The sequence below is a fragment of the Capricornis sumatraensis genome, chromosome 7 (assembly GCF_032405125.1).
Source record: "Capricornis sumatraensis isolate serow.1 chromosome 7, serow.2, whole genome shotgun sequence".
Lineage (NCBI taxonomy): Eukaryota > Metazoa > Chordata > Mammalia > Artiodactyla > Bovidae > Capricornis > Capricornis sumatraensis.
Window position 1 is genome coordinate 24,279,892 of NC_091075.1, and position 18,241 is coordinate 24,298,132.

Below are 18,241 nucleotides of genomic sequence, written 5' to 3' on the forward strand. Positions count from 1 at the left end.
TGAAAATAGAGAAGCTGGCAGTCTGCAACTCAGAAGGCCCTCACCAGAACTTGTCCATACTGGCACCCTGATCTCAGACTTTCAGGTTCCAGAACTGTGAGAAATAAGTTGCTGTTGTTTATAAGCCACCCAGTCTATGGCACTTTGTTATAGCAGCCCAAACTGACTAAGACAACCTAACCATAGTAACATGTTGTAAGCTGAGTCCCACAAAGTATCGCATCCCCTTGACCACACAATTGACCTGAAAACTAGAAGGCCACATACCCGAAGCCGATCAGAATCATTCTGCTAAATTGTACAAATGGGCACCATCCCCTTTCTCAGTAGTGATCACTAAATTGGAATGACACAATTTTAAAGCTCTCTGTGTCTATGCCATCTTCTCCTTTACAACACGGAGACGCCAGTCTATTGTAGGAAGCCAACACATTAATCGAAACAGGGCCAAGTGATGGAGAAGATATCGGACAGAGAGACAGACCAAAAAAAAAGAAAAAAAAAATACACACACACACACACATATATATATATATATTTCGACAGAGGAACTTGGCAGGCTACAGTCCATGGGGTTGCAAAGAGTCAACAAGAATAAATGCACATGCACACACACACATATATATATGCATGTGTGTGTGTGTGTGTGTATATATATGTGTGTGTGTGTGTGTGTGTGTGTGTGTGTGTGCTAAGTCACTTCAGTCATGTCTGACTGTGCGACCCCATGAACTATAGACTGCCAGGCTCCTGTACCCATGGGATTCTCCAGGTAAGAATACTGCAGCGGGTTGCCATGCCCCTTTCTAGGGGATCTTCCTGACTCAGGGATCAAACCTGGGTCTCCTGTGGTTCCTGCATTGCAGGCAGATTCTTTACCACTGAGCCACCAGGGAAGCTCATAAACATATATAAAATTCTTTGAATCTATAGTGTTCTTAAAGAGAACATCACCCTCTTGGAATTCTTGGTTACATATATGATTCAATAAAGTCTCATTTAAAAACTAGTTTATTTGGGTTTCTGTCATTGCAATATAACAGTATCTTGATCATACTATTTAGCCCACCTAAACAAAACAGGATTCACATTTTATATTAAAGCAACCCTTAAATGTTGCTTTGAAGATTAACTCCCTATTGCCACATGATATTCTTGACAACATAAATGGATTTACATAGGCTCTCTATTTACAGCACAGTAGAGTTCAACTGGAAATTTCCACTGCAGTAATTATAAGCACACATTTAACCTGTGCCAGGATCATTCAAATAGTCCTTGCTTTTGTGCATGAATTTATATGACAAGATTTTGAAACTTTTACAAGATAGAAACGTGTGCCATTTCACCTTCACATACTCCTCAGGTGGACCAATTTGTAGGAATAACTTCTGAGTTTTAAAAGAATAAAATATTTGTCGTCTCTTTTCAGAGGCCAATCAATATGAAAATGTTTTTATCAGTGGAATAGTATAGTGAGTTGAACAATGCTCCCCAAAAGTTTGGTGCACATGCAACCGCAGAATGTGAACTTATTTGGAATAGGATCTTTGAAGATATTTGGAATAAGAATCTTTGCATCTTAAGGTAGGATCTTAAGATGAAGTCATCCCAGATTAGTGTGCACCTCTTATAAAAAGACAGAAAAGGAGAGGACACAGAGGGAGACAAAGAAGAAGGCCATGTGAAGATGGAGGCAAGATTGAAGTGATGTAGCTAGGAGGTGAGGACCACCAACAATTGCTGGGAGACACTAACAGTTAAGAAGGAAGTACGAATTCTTCCCCAGAGCCCTCAGAGGGCGCATGGCTATGACAACATCTTGATTTTGGATGTCTAGCTTCCAGAACTGTGAAAGAATAAATTTCTGTTGTTTTAAATCAACAAGTTTGTGGTCATTTGTTATGGCAGCCCAAGGAAACTTATCATATAGTAATACATATTTCTTATAATTAATTTGAGTGTTCTTTCTGTTGGTTTCCTGGTGGCTATCAAGGACTAGGATTTTAATACTATTCTTAGAAAATCTGCCATAACAGATTTTGCCATGTGTGAAAGTTTCTGAGAGTTTTGACCTATTTTTCCCTGGATGATTATTTTAAGGAAGTTAAAGAGCATAGACCCACCTATAGTCTGCAACTAAACTGCATTTATCAATTACATTTCTATAACTAGTTTTCATAAGGTTTATGTTTGAACAAGACATCTGCTGAATATTAATGAATACTATCATTCAGAAAGTATTTGTTAAGTCCTGTAGTTAACAATTCCATAATCAATTTATTTTTCTGCCTTAGCTCATGTCTGTTTTTGGCTCCCTGTGAGTCTGTAAATCCTCTTCCCTATATGAAAGTCTCGGCTTTTTTACTCACTGTGATGTTATTGTCTTCAGTTTCCCAACACTGAGATAAAAATTAAATATTTGAAGGACATTTTAAAACTCATGAAGCATTTCTGCATACAACATGCTACTCAGTATAAGTAAATGTACCTAATATAAATCCATCTTTGTAACACTTTGACTCTCTGGTTTTTAAATAAACTAATAGTGTTGATAGAACTTCTGGATTTCTTCGATAATCTTATATGTCATATGCCCCCCAGTGACAACAAAAGTGCTTTTTGTATAATAACTATCCTCTATTCGTTTAACAGATGGATAAAAAAAAGTGAATGATTTTCTACTTTTATTCCAGAGAGAAATGAAGCCTCAAATTAAATGCTTCCCTTCCATCTCCACATTGTTTGCCCAGCACGAAAAGAGGAAGAATGAATGCTATGGATGAGGCAGGGCAAGACTGAAGGCTGTCGCTTTTCCGAGACCTTTCAAACCAACCTGAAGAATCAGAGATTGAGAGCAGAGTTACCTAATTTGAAGTCTGAAAGGTGCTCCTGGGAATAGTCTATAAGAAATTTGCTGTATAATTTACATATATTCTTAGAGAGGAACTTCATAACTTTCATCAGATTATCGAAAGGGTTCTTCATCTAAAAACAAGTTTAGAACTAACTACTGATTCATAGGCTTTGGCAATACAAATCAAAGAGAGAAATGTATAATGTATGCATTGAAGACATTTTTTCATTGCTCAGGAAAAAAAGCTATAAAGCTATGAAGTAGGTATCTCTGTAACTAGCTAAAACAGTCTTAGTGTTCAAGTCATATTCTGTCACATTATGTTCTTCATAGATGGACATCCCATTGCAAAACTGCTGTCAGAACCAGTTACCTGTCAAATATTTCCAGTCTCATGATAAGAAATTTATGCTACATGTAACTGCAAACACAAGAGCTTTGATTTGACCAGCAAATAGCTACATTAACTTTACAGTTACTTTACTACAGAACTATTCATAATTTATTTCCAGATTTGTTACTTTAATAGTCTCATCTTTATTTGTATTCAGATATAATTGACATTACAGAGTACGCATCTATCTCTACTTAAAATCCCTATATGTTCAAAATCCCCTACTAGAATTAGCTTAGCACTTTTAATAAGTATTTGAAACAAAAATATTGATTAACTACAATATGTCCTTAATATGTCCACCGCTCCTTTTCCTTTCTAGACTTCCTCCCATTTCCTGGAGCTGGCTCTTCTCTTCTGAGTTTTTTAATCTAGGTCCTTCTGGTTCCCCCAAACCTGATAACAGGAAGAGCACAGCTCCCTTAGAAGAAATGCAACAAGAAATCAGGGGCAACTCTAATCATACTTTCAACATCTCTTGCATCCTCCACATTCCTACGTAATGAATATCTCAGATCATTTCCTGCTTCTGCTACACTTGTGGTAAGAAACGAGTCACAAAGGACAATGTCCAACCTGACCAATACCAAGGACAACAAAGTTTGCTCAATACCTGCCAAAGTATAAATTGACTCATGATGTCACTGAATGGGGTTACACATTTTTTCATGTTGAGTACAAAAGTATAATTTTCAAAATGAAGTCAAGTAAAAAAGGGGAATCAGGGACACATGTTTTAAAATTCTAAAACAGGAGAATTCTTCCACACCTTCAACTTTCCATTTAAGTGCCAATTTGCCTGTTATAATTTTCACACTCGGCGCTTTCTTTCTTCACCACTCTGCATATAATGGCATTCATTTTGTAGGGGGACCTCAGGAGAAGACGCACATGCTAAGCTTCTACTTTAACCTTCACTGTAATAAGCTTACATGGGCATTAACTAATTTTTTATTGAAATGAAGTGTGAAATTTCTCTAAGAAATGTAGAAACAAAGGAGTCAAGAAGGTACCTGGCAGGTAAGTAGTTACACGTGTGATCTACAAAAGCACACAAAGACAAAAACAAAAGGCATTAATACTCTTAATACTTTCCAATGTCCATTTTTAAAGTCTGAAATCAATGAGGTAACGTCTGCAGTAGCGAAGAACTACAGGAACAACTTTTTACCGAAAATATCCAAGTAGTCAAAAGCTTTTTCCAAATGTACCTTTCTAACCAGTCTTGTATTTGATACTTAGTTCATAACATAAAATTTACTCCTTTATTTCTGAGGCAAGTTACTCAATTACAACTTTTCCTTGATACAAAGGGACATAATCTTTCCTCCAAGAATCCTGGAACAATTAGAGAGGCAAAAAAGAAAGAAAATTTTAGATACCCATAAAACCACCCCCAAAAAGAAACACTCAATGCTTATCATTTTAAACTTTTTATAATACAGAGGAATTGTGAAATGATAAAATGATAAACATGATCCATTGGCTACATGCAACCTTCCGTATGCTTTTCTCATTCTACACATGCCACGTGTTCAAGATTGCAGTGCCGCAGAAGTAAGAAGCTGAGCTCCCCTATTACCACAGGGAACGTTACCACCAAACATCCAGTTAGACTGTACGTGCATGTGTGCTAAGTCGCTTCGGTCCTGATTGACTCTGCGACCCCTGCCAGGCTCCTCTGTCTACAGGTTTCTCCAGACAATAATACTGGACTAGCTTGCTATGCTCTCCTCCAAGGGATCTTCCCAGCCCAGGAATCAAACCCACATCTCTTGTTTTTCCTGTACTGCAGGCGAATTCTTTACTCCTGAGCCACCAGGAAATCCCCCAATTTAGACTGACATGTGAGTGAAAAATAAGCATGTTAAGCTACTGAGATTTTCACATTGACTTATTTAGCAACAATTTAGTTCACTCTGACTAATACAGCAATTGGTACTTGGAAATGAGATGTTGCCTTAACAAATCCTTAAATATCCATCATTAGCTGAGCAGTTGGATGTTGAGTGGTGGGACCACTGACATAGGAGGGTAAAAACAATGAACCTTATACATAATAGAAAGTAGTTACAGAGAATAAAGTAGCAGTGTGTGCTGGCTACCATCATATGGGGGCAGCTAGCTGTTATGAGAAATAGATAAGCCCAGGAGAGAATCCGCTGACTTGCAAGGGAACAGAGTCAACAAATTTTGAACTCTGAAGCACTGGAAAATCTGATCACTTCCAGAAACCAAATAGTAAGACATAACATTGAGAAAGTTGTTGAAGGACAAAAGCCCTTTAAGACATAGCCTTGTGAAAAAGGCAGAAGAAGGAAGTGGCTTTTTAACTTTAAGATGTTAGATTGCCTCTATTAGAAAGAAGATGAGAATGAAAGTAGAATAAAATGTATATTTAGCGACTAGAAGAGAAGATAGTGGAAGAAACAATGCAATCTGTTCATTAAATAATTCTATTCCCCTTTTGAGCACACACATTTTAAAAAAAAAGTATTTTCAAGTCTCCTTGTGTCAAAATGGAACCTTTATTTTTCATCAAAGAGAGTGAGCAGAAGTTCTATGTTTCAAGTGGTCAAAATCTCTTCTCTACACTTCTTTTTTCTTTCTCTACTGATTGGGTGATGCAGTTATAACTTTGAAGTTATGAATTTGGCCTCATGATAATGTGTGAGAGATCTCTGAATGACTACATGGAGCAGACACTCCTCACTCTTCTCCTCCCACGACACACACGCACTGATCCACATCAGACTGTGAAATGAGAACTCAATAACCTTGTATTATATTTAGCAACTGTGATATTGAGATTGTAACAGGAATTAGCACTATTTCCTTGACTAATATAAATGAATAAATAGATCATGTTGTATTTATGTAATGGAATACCAACAGCAATGTAAATGAATGAATTAGTGAATTATAGGTGCACACAACATTAAGGGTGAATCTCAGGAATAAGATAACTGAGATGAAAATAAATAAATAAACAGCCCAACAAGCTTAAGAGGAAATGTGGGTAAGAAAACAAGTTCAATATCTCTGAGAGTGAAGAAAGGGGTTTGCTTTCCCTGCATCCTTCCCTCCCACTCCCAGCAACCATGTTTGTTCTCTGAGTCTGTGAGTCTTTTTTGTTGGGGGGAAGGGATGGTTAGGGAGTTTGGGATGCATAGGTACACGCTGCTCTATTTAACATGGATAACCAACTGCACAGCACAGGGGACTCTACTCAGTGTTATACAGCAGCCTGGATGGGAGGGGAGTTTGGGGGAGAATGGATACATGTTTATGTGTATATGGCTGGGTCCCTTCAATGTTCACCTGAAACTATCACAACACTGTTAATTGGCTATACTCCAATACAAAATAAATTTTTCTTTTTAATGTTTAAATTAAAGAAAGGGGTATGACACTCGGGAGAACAGACATATTGCTCAAAGACAAAGATTGTTTTATGCCTTAAATTAAGTGGTCCTTGGATCATTTTTTAAAATATATTTCCACATTTTATAAAAGTAATTTACTATTCAATTAATATTTACCTTAAAAAACTTAAAGCCAAAATAATTAGTACTCACATATTTGAGGTCACAAACATATATCTGTACCTACAAGGTTAATGAATAAACAACTGCCTAAATAATATGAAATATATACTGAGACTTTTGAAGTCTCTAGTGACAGCACTGGGTGGGCTACACAGTTTGGTCTCAAAAAAACTTACAGTCAACATGATGTTCTCTGGACAACTGTTAGGCACCCCAGAAAGGGACTCTAAACAATGAAAACAAGTTATTGACATCAAATATATAACTAAAGTCTTTGAATAAAATTAACTCTTAAAATGTGAAGAGGCAGTATTTATAGTACAAATCATATCATGATTTTAAATATGTATTTATAACTACAAAGTAAATATAACAGATATGTAACTGTGGACAGTATGATTTTCATATATATTTTGGTATTTTTCAATACTTTGAAGCTTTTTACAATAAGCATATGATCATTTTTACAAAAGCCCTTCCCCACCCAGGGATCAAACCTGCATCTCTTACGTCTCCTGCATTGGCTGGAGGGTTCTTTACCACTAGCGCCACCTGGGAAGCCCCAGAATAAAACATATGGGGCCCTTATTAGAGCTATAAACCTTACTTTCTATGTTAGCCTTTCTGCAAGATTTTCATATAACATTAAGCAGCAGAAAACTCCACTTGAAGACCTAATAAGCACCTCAAATTTAACATGTCCGAAACTGAACTTCTAATTCCCCTCTCAAACTGCTCTCCCCACATTGCTTCCCCATCTTAGTCAGAAGCAACTTAACTGTTCAGACTACTTGGGACAAAAATCTTTAAGTCACGCTTCTCCATCCCTTAGTCAGTCTAAGCACCTTTCCCCACAAAACATGTCCTGCACCTGGCTCCCTCTTACCACCTCTACCATTAGAATCCCAGCACAAGCCACGATGGCCTTCTAATTGATCTCATTGCTTCCATCCTTCCATGCTACAGGTTTTTCTCTACACACAGAATCAAGAGATCCCTTTAAAATAAGCTCAGAGTAGGTTACTCTTCTGTACAACTCCTTCAGTGCCTTTCCATCTCACTAAGAGTAAAAACCAAGGTCTTTTATACTGTCCTAGCCTCTTATCCACTTATCTGCTCTTATCTCCTGCCACACTCTTTCTGTTCACTCTACTCCAGCCGTACCAGCTATTCCTCATTGATTTGTCCCTCAAACACGCCACTAATGTTCCTGCTGCAAGGCCTATGTCTTTGCCATTTCTTCCTAGGCACATTCTCCCATCAGATACCCACATGGCTCACTCTGACACTTTGTTCACATCTTTGCTCAAATACAATCAATTCCTGTTATTTACAGTAGTAATATTCTGTGTGTTATGTTCCATGATATAGTAGTGCCTAGATCATAGAAGGCACTCAAAACATAATTGTTAAGTGAATGAATGATATTGGTCAGGTGGGAGGAAGCCGTTTTCTATCAACTGTTCAAAAGCAAAAGACATCATCGAGCAAAAATGCAACCCAGTCTAAATGCCAAGTCAGGAACCTAGGAAACTAGATGCTCTCAGCCATGAAGAACTCTTAGAGAGGGGCAAAGGAAAGAATTAGTAAGATCAATTATATCTTACCAAAAAGTGAAAACTTTTATTGTTAGACAAAGTATCTGAAGGGAAAAATTGTCATGATCTGCCCCTACACGGAAAGCTGAGGTCCCCACTACTTTACAACATCTTATGTTACCTAACTCTTACAGGCTTGGATGGAGGGAAAGATAAGATATCTAAGCTAAGCTAAGTCACTTCAGTCGTGTCTGACTCTGTACAACCCGATAGATGGCAGCCCACCAGGCTCCGCCGTCCCTGGGATTCTCCAGGCAAAAACACTAGAGTGGGTTGCCATTTCCTTCTCCAATGCATGAAAGTGAATAGTGAAAGTGAAGTTGCTAAGTCGTGTCCGACCCTCAGCGACCCCATGGACTGCAGCCTACCAGGCTCCTCCGTCCATGGGATTTTCCAGGCAAGAGTACTGGAGAGCCCTAGAAAAATGCATTCAGCTTGTAAAATTCAAGCAATAAAATATTTCTCCCTTAAATCCACACACACATATGCTACTCATAACCCCTTTTGTTGCCTGCCACCATTTTTTTCCTATTAAACATTCTCAAAATTCTATCTTTCCAGAATGGCTATATTCATAACAAGTTCTTAACACATGGAGGCTTCAGCCTCCCCAGGAAAGGCTTGGAGTCAGATGCAGAGAAGCAAAGCAGCAATACTGTGATTTTTCTATTCTCAGATGCACATCTCTGAAAAAGAGATGTGGTTTAAGGTTAAGGTCTTAGAACACTTAGGTCTTAGTGTTGTCATTTTTTTTTCTATCATATACATTAGATAATGCATAGTCTTAGAACCACTGGTGTCTAAGATTCAGTGAAATGTGTTTAAAGCAAATTTAGAAGGATCAGCCAGAGCCAGATGAGTTATGCTAATAGAGGCTTTTGTCAGAGGCTCATCTGATGAGGATTTTTTTGTTAGATGCTGACCAGAGTACCTGGTCTGAATGGAAGTAGACACTGGTCTCCTCTGGCTAAGAGGTTTTAAAATCTAGCTGAAGAAGGAGCCATCTCCCTCAGCATGAAATGCAGGCCAGATGAAAGCCAAGTCCTTCAAGCTCTCTGCTTCTTCCTTGCAGCCTGCTACCAGAATCAGGGTTCTTGTAGTAGGTCTTTTAACTGAGTCTCTAACACCTATAGTAACAATTTCCACATATCCCAGTTTTGCTAACAGTAAATACTTAGCAGCTAGAATTCTTTAACATATGGACATCATCTTGTTTCCTTCTCAACATTCAAATTCACAGAGTAGAAAGATGATTTTAAATGTCTTCACTTATTACTTCATTAACATTTTAAACTATATAATTTTAAGTTTTTTAAAGAGAAGAACTTTCATCCAAGGGAAGAATAATAAAAGCTTCTTGAATACTTAATATCTTTCATATTTATCTTCCATATTTATAAAAGTCTGAGCTGTAAATTTTAATTTCAGATTTAGTAGAAAGGTACTACTTACTAAAAGGAGGTGGGTTTATATGATCTTTTACTTAAAATAAGAAGTTCAAATTATATCTCACACAGACTAGTATCTATTTTCAGAAAAAAAGTCATTCTTATGAGGAAATCTCTTTACTCTGGTACTTCTCAATACTTTCATGACCACATTGCATGGCGACCTCCCAGGAAATCAGTCACAAAAGAAACAGGCTAAAGTCTCATAAGGCTGCACAAGCTAAAGCCAAATCCATGGGAAAATGTACTCTCCCAGCCTGACACGGCCCTCCTGTATCTTGGCAAAGTATTCAAGCAAAGCAGGCAATTAGGAGATTGTTCAAGCATCTGGATACAGCAGTCAAAATCCTGATCACTGAATTTCAATACAGTTGTTACCACTGCAAGAGACAGAGTAAGGAAATAGGACAGAAATAGGCTGTACAGAATATTCAGAGGGCATTTAAACTTAGTCAACTTTCTCTCAAGAAAAGAATGATGCTTCATGTTCTCGACAAAGGCTCTAAATATTATCACTGCAGATGAGTCTTGGCACTGTAACTTCCTTGAGTTATCTCATGTTGTTCAATAGATGTGCAGTTAAAAGGCATTTTTAAAATCTCATATTGGATGGTACAATCATATCAGAGCTTCCTTAATGGACCAAAGAAGCAGCAACATTTTTTATTGGGAAGAAAATACCTCATGAAGGAATAAAAGTCTCCAAACTATGTCCTTATGAGTGACTGAACTGAACTGAATGGATTCTATGGTGTTTTTAAAATAGCTCGTATACCACTAATCCATTTAAAGATGAATGAAGATAATTTTCTAGGGTAATTTAAAAGTAAATACTGAAGAGCAAAAATGAAGATCACATGTTTTTCTTTCTTATTCTCTTTCTATAACATCTTTTAACTTCTATGGAGGGATTAATGTCCTCTGTGTATGTGACGTTTTTTTTTTAACCAAACCACTTGGAAACAGTGAGAAACATTTTGGGGGCTCCAAGATCACTGCAGATGGTGACTGTACTCATGAAATTAAAAGACGTTTGCTCCTTGGAAGAAAAGCCATGATCGACCTAGACAGCATATTAAAAAGCAGAGACATAACTCTGTCAACAAGAGTCTATCTAGTCAAAGCTATGGTTTTTCCAGTAGACATGTATGGATGTGAGAGTTGGACTATAAAGAAAGCTGAGCGCCAAAGAACTGATGCTTTTGAACTCTTATGAGTCCCTTGGACTGCAAGGAGATTCAACCAGTCAGTCCTAAAGGAAATAGGTCCTGAATATTCATTGGAAGGACTAATGCTGAAGCTGAAACTCCAATCCTTTGGCCTCCTGATGTGAAGAACTGACTTATGTTTTGTTCTGTTTTTTTAATACAAATTTATTTATTTTAATTGGAGGCTAGTTACTTTACAATATTGTATTGGTTTTGCCATACATCAACATGAATCCGCCACGGGTGTACACTCATTTGAAATGACCCTGATGCTGGGAAAGATTGAAGGCGGGAGGAGAACGGGACAACAGAGGATGAGATGGTTGGAATGCATCAACGACTCGATGGACATGAGTTTGAGTGAGCTCTGGGAGTTGGTGATGGAGGGGAGGCCTGGCGTGCTGCAGTCCATGCGAGTCCATATGACTCTTTGCAGTCCCGTCGCAAAGAGCTGGACGCAACTGTGCAACTGAACTGAACTGACTTGGCCTTCATTTGATGAACCAACTTCTTCCCTCTACTTCATTCCTTTTGAAATTGTTACAAGAAAGCAATTTCTTAGTATTCACTGTAGGAAATTAGTTTTGGATCAAAACAGCTCTAAGGTCTGACCAGGCAGTTCAAGTTTCTACCATGGCCTTTCAAGATAATGTCCAGTTAAGTCCAGCCAGTTAATTAGCTGGCAGTCTTCTCCCTCTTATTTGATCATTTTTCAGTAAAAGCCAAGCTTTCTGACTCACTAGTTATGGAATTTTTCCTTGAATCTCAGTGATGCAAGAAAGTCTACAGTACTTAATATGACACTTCTATTAACACAGTCATAACATATGCTGTCTCTAAAATTTCCTACTAAGGAAAACAAGACTTGCTTTTCCTAAATAAATTCTCTTTCAAAGTCTTCAACATCTCTAATCTAATTAAATAATAAAGCAAGATGTTCTTACATACTCAAGTCTGGCACTTCATTTTTCTTTCCAATATCACATCCTTCTATCCCCATTTTTCAAATTTACAAATAGACAACCTGTCAAATTAGGGTTCTCATCTTGATGACATATCCTGAACAGGCTTTGGTTCCCTAAAGGTCATTTAGACACTATATAATAAACATATGCACATGGTGTATGTGTATGTATATGGTTGTGGTTTGTAACATATAATGATATTTAAATTCTGTATTAGATTAGCTATCATTTATTTCTCTTCTTTAGACAAAAACTAATTAGCTTTTGTACAAGAAATTACATTTCATAAAATATTTGAAGCATTGCTAATTTATTTTTCACAGTGGTTAAACCTGACAACATGCAACTGTGGTCATTTGTAATAGTATATCTCATCTGTCACAATTTTATCACCAGTCTTCTGACCATTATGGCAAGCAAACTTGTTTGTACATACATAAGTACACTAACCAGGAGAACTACATAAGTAGATATTTTCACAAAATTTTTGCCCTCAGAGCTACTTGAAATAGTCCATCTATAAATAAACACAGTACTTCAAGTGATGACATTGTAGCTTTCCACTGAGCACCTCACGGAGCTGAATAATGTCGGTTCAGTTCAGTTCAGTCGCTCAGTCATATCCAACTCTTTGCAACATGAAATGCAGCATGCCAGGCCTCCCTGTCCATCACCAACTCCCAGAGTTTACTCAAACTCATGTCCACTGAGTCAGTGATGCCATCCAGCCATCTCATCCTCTGTCATCACCTTCTTCTCCTGCCCTCAATCTTTCCCAGCATCAGGGTCTTTTCAAATGAGTCAACTCTTCGCATGAGGTGGCCAAAGTACTGGAGTTTCAGCTTTAGCATCATTCCTTCCAATGAACACCCAGGACTGATCTCCTTTAGGATGGACTGGTTGGATCTCCTTGCAGTCCAAGGGACTCTCAGGAGTCTTCTCCAACACTACAGTTCAAAAGCATCAGTTCTTCAACATTCAGCTTTCTTTATAGTCCAACTCTCACATCCATACATGACTACTGAAAAACCATAGCCTGGACTAGACAGACCTTTGTTGGCAAAGTAATGTCTCTGTTTTTTAATATGCTATCTAGGTTGGTCATAACTTTCCTTCCAAGGAGTAAGTGTCTTTTAATTTCATGGTTGCAATCACCATCTGCAGTGATTTTGGAGCCCCAAAAAATAAAGTCAGCCACTGTTTCCACTGTTTCCCCATCTATTTGCCATGAAGTGATGAGGCCAGATGCCATGATCTTGGTTTTCTGAATGTTGAGCTTTAAGCCAACTTATTCACTCTCCTCTTTCACTTTCGTCAAGAGGCTCCTTAGTTTCTTCAATTTCTGCCATAAGGGTGGTGTCATCTGCATATCTGAGGTTATTGATATTTCTCCTGGCAATCTTGATCCCAGCTTGTGCTTCCTCCAGCGCAGCATTTCTCATAATGTACTCTGAATAGAAGTTAAATAAGCAGGGCGACAATATACAGCCTTGACATACTCCTTTTCCTATTTGGAACCAGTCTGTTGTTCCATGTCCAGTTCTAACTGTTGCTTCCTGACCTGCATACGGATTTCTCAAGAGGCAGGTCAGGTGGTCTGGTATTCTCATCTCTTTCAGAATTTTCCACAGTTTATTGTGATCCACACAGTCAAAGGCTTTGGCATAGTCAATAAAGCAGAAATAGATATTTTTCTGGAACTCTCTTGCTTTTTCCATGATCCAGCGCATGTTGGCAATTTGATCTCTGGTTCCTCTGCTTTTTCTAAAACCAGCTTGAACATCTGGAAGTTCACGGTTCATGTATTGCTGAAGCCTGGCTTGGAGAATTTTGAGCATTACTTTACTAGCTTGTGAGATGAGTGCAATTGTCGGTAGTTTGAGCATTCTTTGGCATTGCCTCTCTTTGGGATTGTGTTGAAAACTGACCTTTTCCTGTCCTGTGGCCACTGCTGAGTTTTCCAAACTTGCTGACATATTGAGTGCGACACTTTCACAGCATCATCTTTTAGGATTTGAAATTGCTCAACTGGAATTCCATCACCTCCACTAGCTTTGTTCATAGTGATGCTTCCTAAGTCCCACTTGACTTCACATTCCAGGATGTCTGGCTCTAGGTGAGTGATCACACCATCATGATTATCTGGGTCGTGAAGATCTTTTTTGTACAGTTCTTCTGTGTATTCTTGCCACCTCTTCTTAATATCTTCTGCTTCTGTTAGGTCCATACCATTTCTGTCCTTTATTGTGCCCATCTTTGCATGAAATATTCCCTTGGTATCTCTAATTTTCTTGAAGAGATCTGTAGTCTTTCCCACTCTATTGTTTTCCCCTATTTCTTTGCATTGATCACTGAGGAAGGCTTTCTTATCTCTCCCTGCTATTCTTTGGAACTCTGCATCAAATAGGTATATCTTTCCTTTTCTCCTTTGCTTTTCGCTTCTCTTCTCTTCACAGCTATTTGTAAGGTCTCCCCAGACAGCCATTTTGCTTTTTTGCATTGCTTTTTCTTGGGGGATGGTCTTGATCCCTGTCTGCTGTACAGTGTCATGAACCTCCATCTATTCCATTGATATAAGCATTTTCTCAGCAAGTTACCTTTTAAGACTAAGCTGCAGTTTGAAAGGCATTTTTTATGCATTTACATTTTGAGCTCCTAGGCTCCTCATAGATTTGAGTGCAGTCAACTAGGTATTGCACAAGTTCTTCAGGTAAATACAAAACAGTAGAAAATAATGTCTTCACCTTCAAGCACAGAGAATAATTCTAGCCTAAAGGAGCATGTGGGTTCAAATTAAAAAAAAAAAAAACTGACCCTAAGGAATAAGATAAGGAATATTGCGTGGACAAGAGTAATGGTCTCTTCTGCATGCTAAGTTGCTTCAGTCGTGTCCAACTCTTTGTGACCCTATGGACTATAGCCCGCCAAGCTCCTTTGTCCATGGGGATTCTCCAGGCAAGAATGCTGGAGTTGGTTGCCATGCCCTCCTCCAGCAGGATCTTCCTGACCCAGGGATCGAACCCTTCTCTTTTATGTCTCCTACATTGGCAGGTGAGTTTTTTTTTACCACTAGTGCCACCTGGTTCCTTACTTCATCACATTTAAGAAACAACTAATCAAACACAACCCTCTACATCACTTTGCTTGAATAGATATAGCTTGTACAGATAATTACCATGCTTCCAAATTATAACTAAAGTATTTTGATACCTAGATAGCAGTTCACATGTCTTCTGTCCTTTCTAAATCCTGGAATCTTCACTTAGGCAGTATGTATTCCGGACATTCTGAAAGTTATCACCATATAAAAATAATGCTTAACTCTTCTCTTTGTCTCTGAGTGAGGGCCAGAAAAACCAAGATTCTGTCCAAGTCTGCTGCTGGTTGCCTGGATGAACTTAGTTATCAAATCTTTACAAGCAAGTCTGTTCTCATCTGCTCAATGGAGATAATTTTGCACAGAACTCAGAGTTCTGATGAGTATAGAGTTAAATAATGAACAAAGAAGACCTTTGAAAAGAAATACAAAGTACTATACTCAGTCGCTCAATCGTGTCCGACTCTTTGCAATCCATGGACTTAGTCCTTCAGGCTTCTCTGGGATTTTCCAGGTAAGAATACTGGAGTGGGTTGCCATTTCCTTCTCCAACAAAGTACTATATCAGTGTAAATTATTATTTTTCATAGTTATATGCCATGAAAATCACATACAACTCTTCAAATACATGCCTAAATGTTATTCAGATCTAGTATTATCTAAAGCAAATGTCAGATTTTGCTACAGCCACTAGAGTAAAATAAAATTCCTGGATCTTTTGCTAAAGTTTTTCTAAACAACAGAGAAGAACAGATTCAAATATATTACTATTATATTTTTAAAGACAGTTGAACTTTTTAAATGAAATTGAAATATGTTTAAACATAAACATTATGAGATTTGTTTAATACCAACTGGGTAATCCATCACACATGCACAGAAAGATCATTTAGGAACCAGATGTCTGTGCCTTTTACATGAAGGAGCCACATCTTGATTTCATCCCTTTCCTCACTTATCTTTTTAACAAATGACCAAATCCTCCTAAATACATCCTAAATATTAGTATGTTTCTCTCTCTTCATCCACTTGAACACTACTCCTAGCCCTGGGAACAGTGTACTGGGTTTGGGTCCAGTATAACATCACACAAATTGCAGATATCCAACTATTTTAAGGTAAGAAAATCTACCTTCCTAAACTTTGCCAATCACTTCTCCATCTATTTTTAAGGCAAGTATTAAGAATCTGTTGATTGTGCAACACTATAATAGCCTGACTCAGAGTTGTTCATTGTCTTCACATAATCACCTCAATTTTATCCAGGCATAAACCCATATAAAGCTATCTTTCAAGTTTATATATAATATCAGAACTTAATCGGGTATATTGAAGAACCAGTAGGGTAATCATCTATATTTGTGAAGAATAATACTAGCACCGTAAGAGTGCACGTGATTCTCAGGCTCAATCTTATTTTTCATAAGCACTAACCTCAGTAAACTCTCTCTAACCATCACAGTTAAACACAGAAGAAAGTTATTTGATGCTTCTTCAGATTATCTCAGCCACTTTCATTTCCATATTTTATATTTCAAGCAACCAGTAAGATTTTCAATTTTTCAAATGTTCTAAATATACTGTGTTTCACTGTAAATCTTTTTACAAATGCTGATATCTTTAACTGGACACTTACTACCCAATAGCCCTCCTCCAACAGTTTATTTTGATTTACACATTGTTCAGATTGTTTCTCAAAGACATTCCTTTAGGATGCCCCACCTGACTGTTCTTTTTAATTTATTTTTTAATCAGAGGAAAATTGCTTTACAATGTTGTGATGGTTTCTGCCATACAACAACACAAATCATCCATAATTGTACATATATCACCTCCCTCTTGAGCCTCCCTCCCCTCCGCCCATCCCACTCCTCCAGATCAACACAGACCACCTGGGTTCCCTGTGTTATATAGCAACTTCTCACCAGCTACCTATTTTATACATGGTAATTCCCATCACAGGGATCGAACCCAGCTCTTCTGTACTGGAGGCAGATTCTTTACTGCCTAACCCACCAGGTAAGTCCAGTGGCTATGCTATATGTCTATGCTACCACTTTCTTGTTCCACTTTTTCCTTCTCCAGCTGTGTCCACAGATCCGTTCTCTGTGTCTGAGTCTCCATTCCTTCCCTGAAAATAGACCCATTAATACCATTTTTCTAGATTCCATTTATATATGTTAATACGCGATATTTGTTTTTCTCTTTCTGACATACCTCATTCTGTATAAGCTATAGGCTCATTCGCCTTACTAGAAATGACTCAAATTTGTTCTGTTTTTATAGCTGAGTAATATTTCACTGTATATATGTACCACAACTTCTTTATCTATTCATCTGTCAATGGATATCGAGGTTGCTTCCATATCCTAGCTATTGTAATAGTGCTACTATGAACATTGGGGTACATGTGTCTTTTTCAATTATGGTTTTCTCAGGGTTGCTGGATCATATGGTAGTTTTATCCCTAGTTTTTTAAGAACTCTCCATACTGTTCTGCAGAGTGCCTGTATCAGTTTATATTCTACCAGCAGTGCAAGAAGGTTCCCTTTTCTCTACATCCTCTCCAACATTTATTGCTGTACATATATATATATATAGATAGATGATGGCTATTCTGACCATTGTAGTTTTGATTTGCATTTCTCTAATAATTAGGGATGTTGCCCATTTTTTCACATGTTTATTGGCCTTCTGTATGTTTTCTTTGGAGAAACATCTATTCAGGTCTTATGCCCATTTTTTTGATTGGGCTGTTTGTTTTTCTGATATAGAACTATATGGGTTGCTTATATATTTTGGAGATTAGTCCTTTGTCAGTTGTTTCATTTGCAATTATTTTCTCCCACTCTGAGGGCTGTCTTTTAATCTTGTTTACTGTTTCCTTTGGGGTTTCTCTGGTAGCTCTAATGGTAAAGAATCCACCTGCAATGTAGGAGACCCCAGTTCAATCCCTGGGTCAGGAAGATCCCCTGCAGAAGGGAATGGCAACCCTCTCCAGTATTCTTGCCTGGAGAATGCCATGGACAGAGGAGCCTGGTGGGCTCCAGTCAGACACTGTAAGTCGGACATTGCAGAGTTGGACACAACTGAGCAACTAACACCTTTCACCTTCCATTGTTTCCT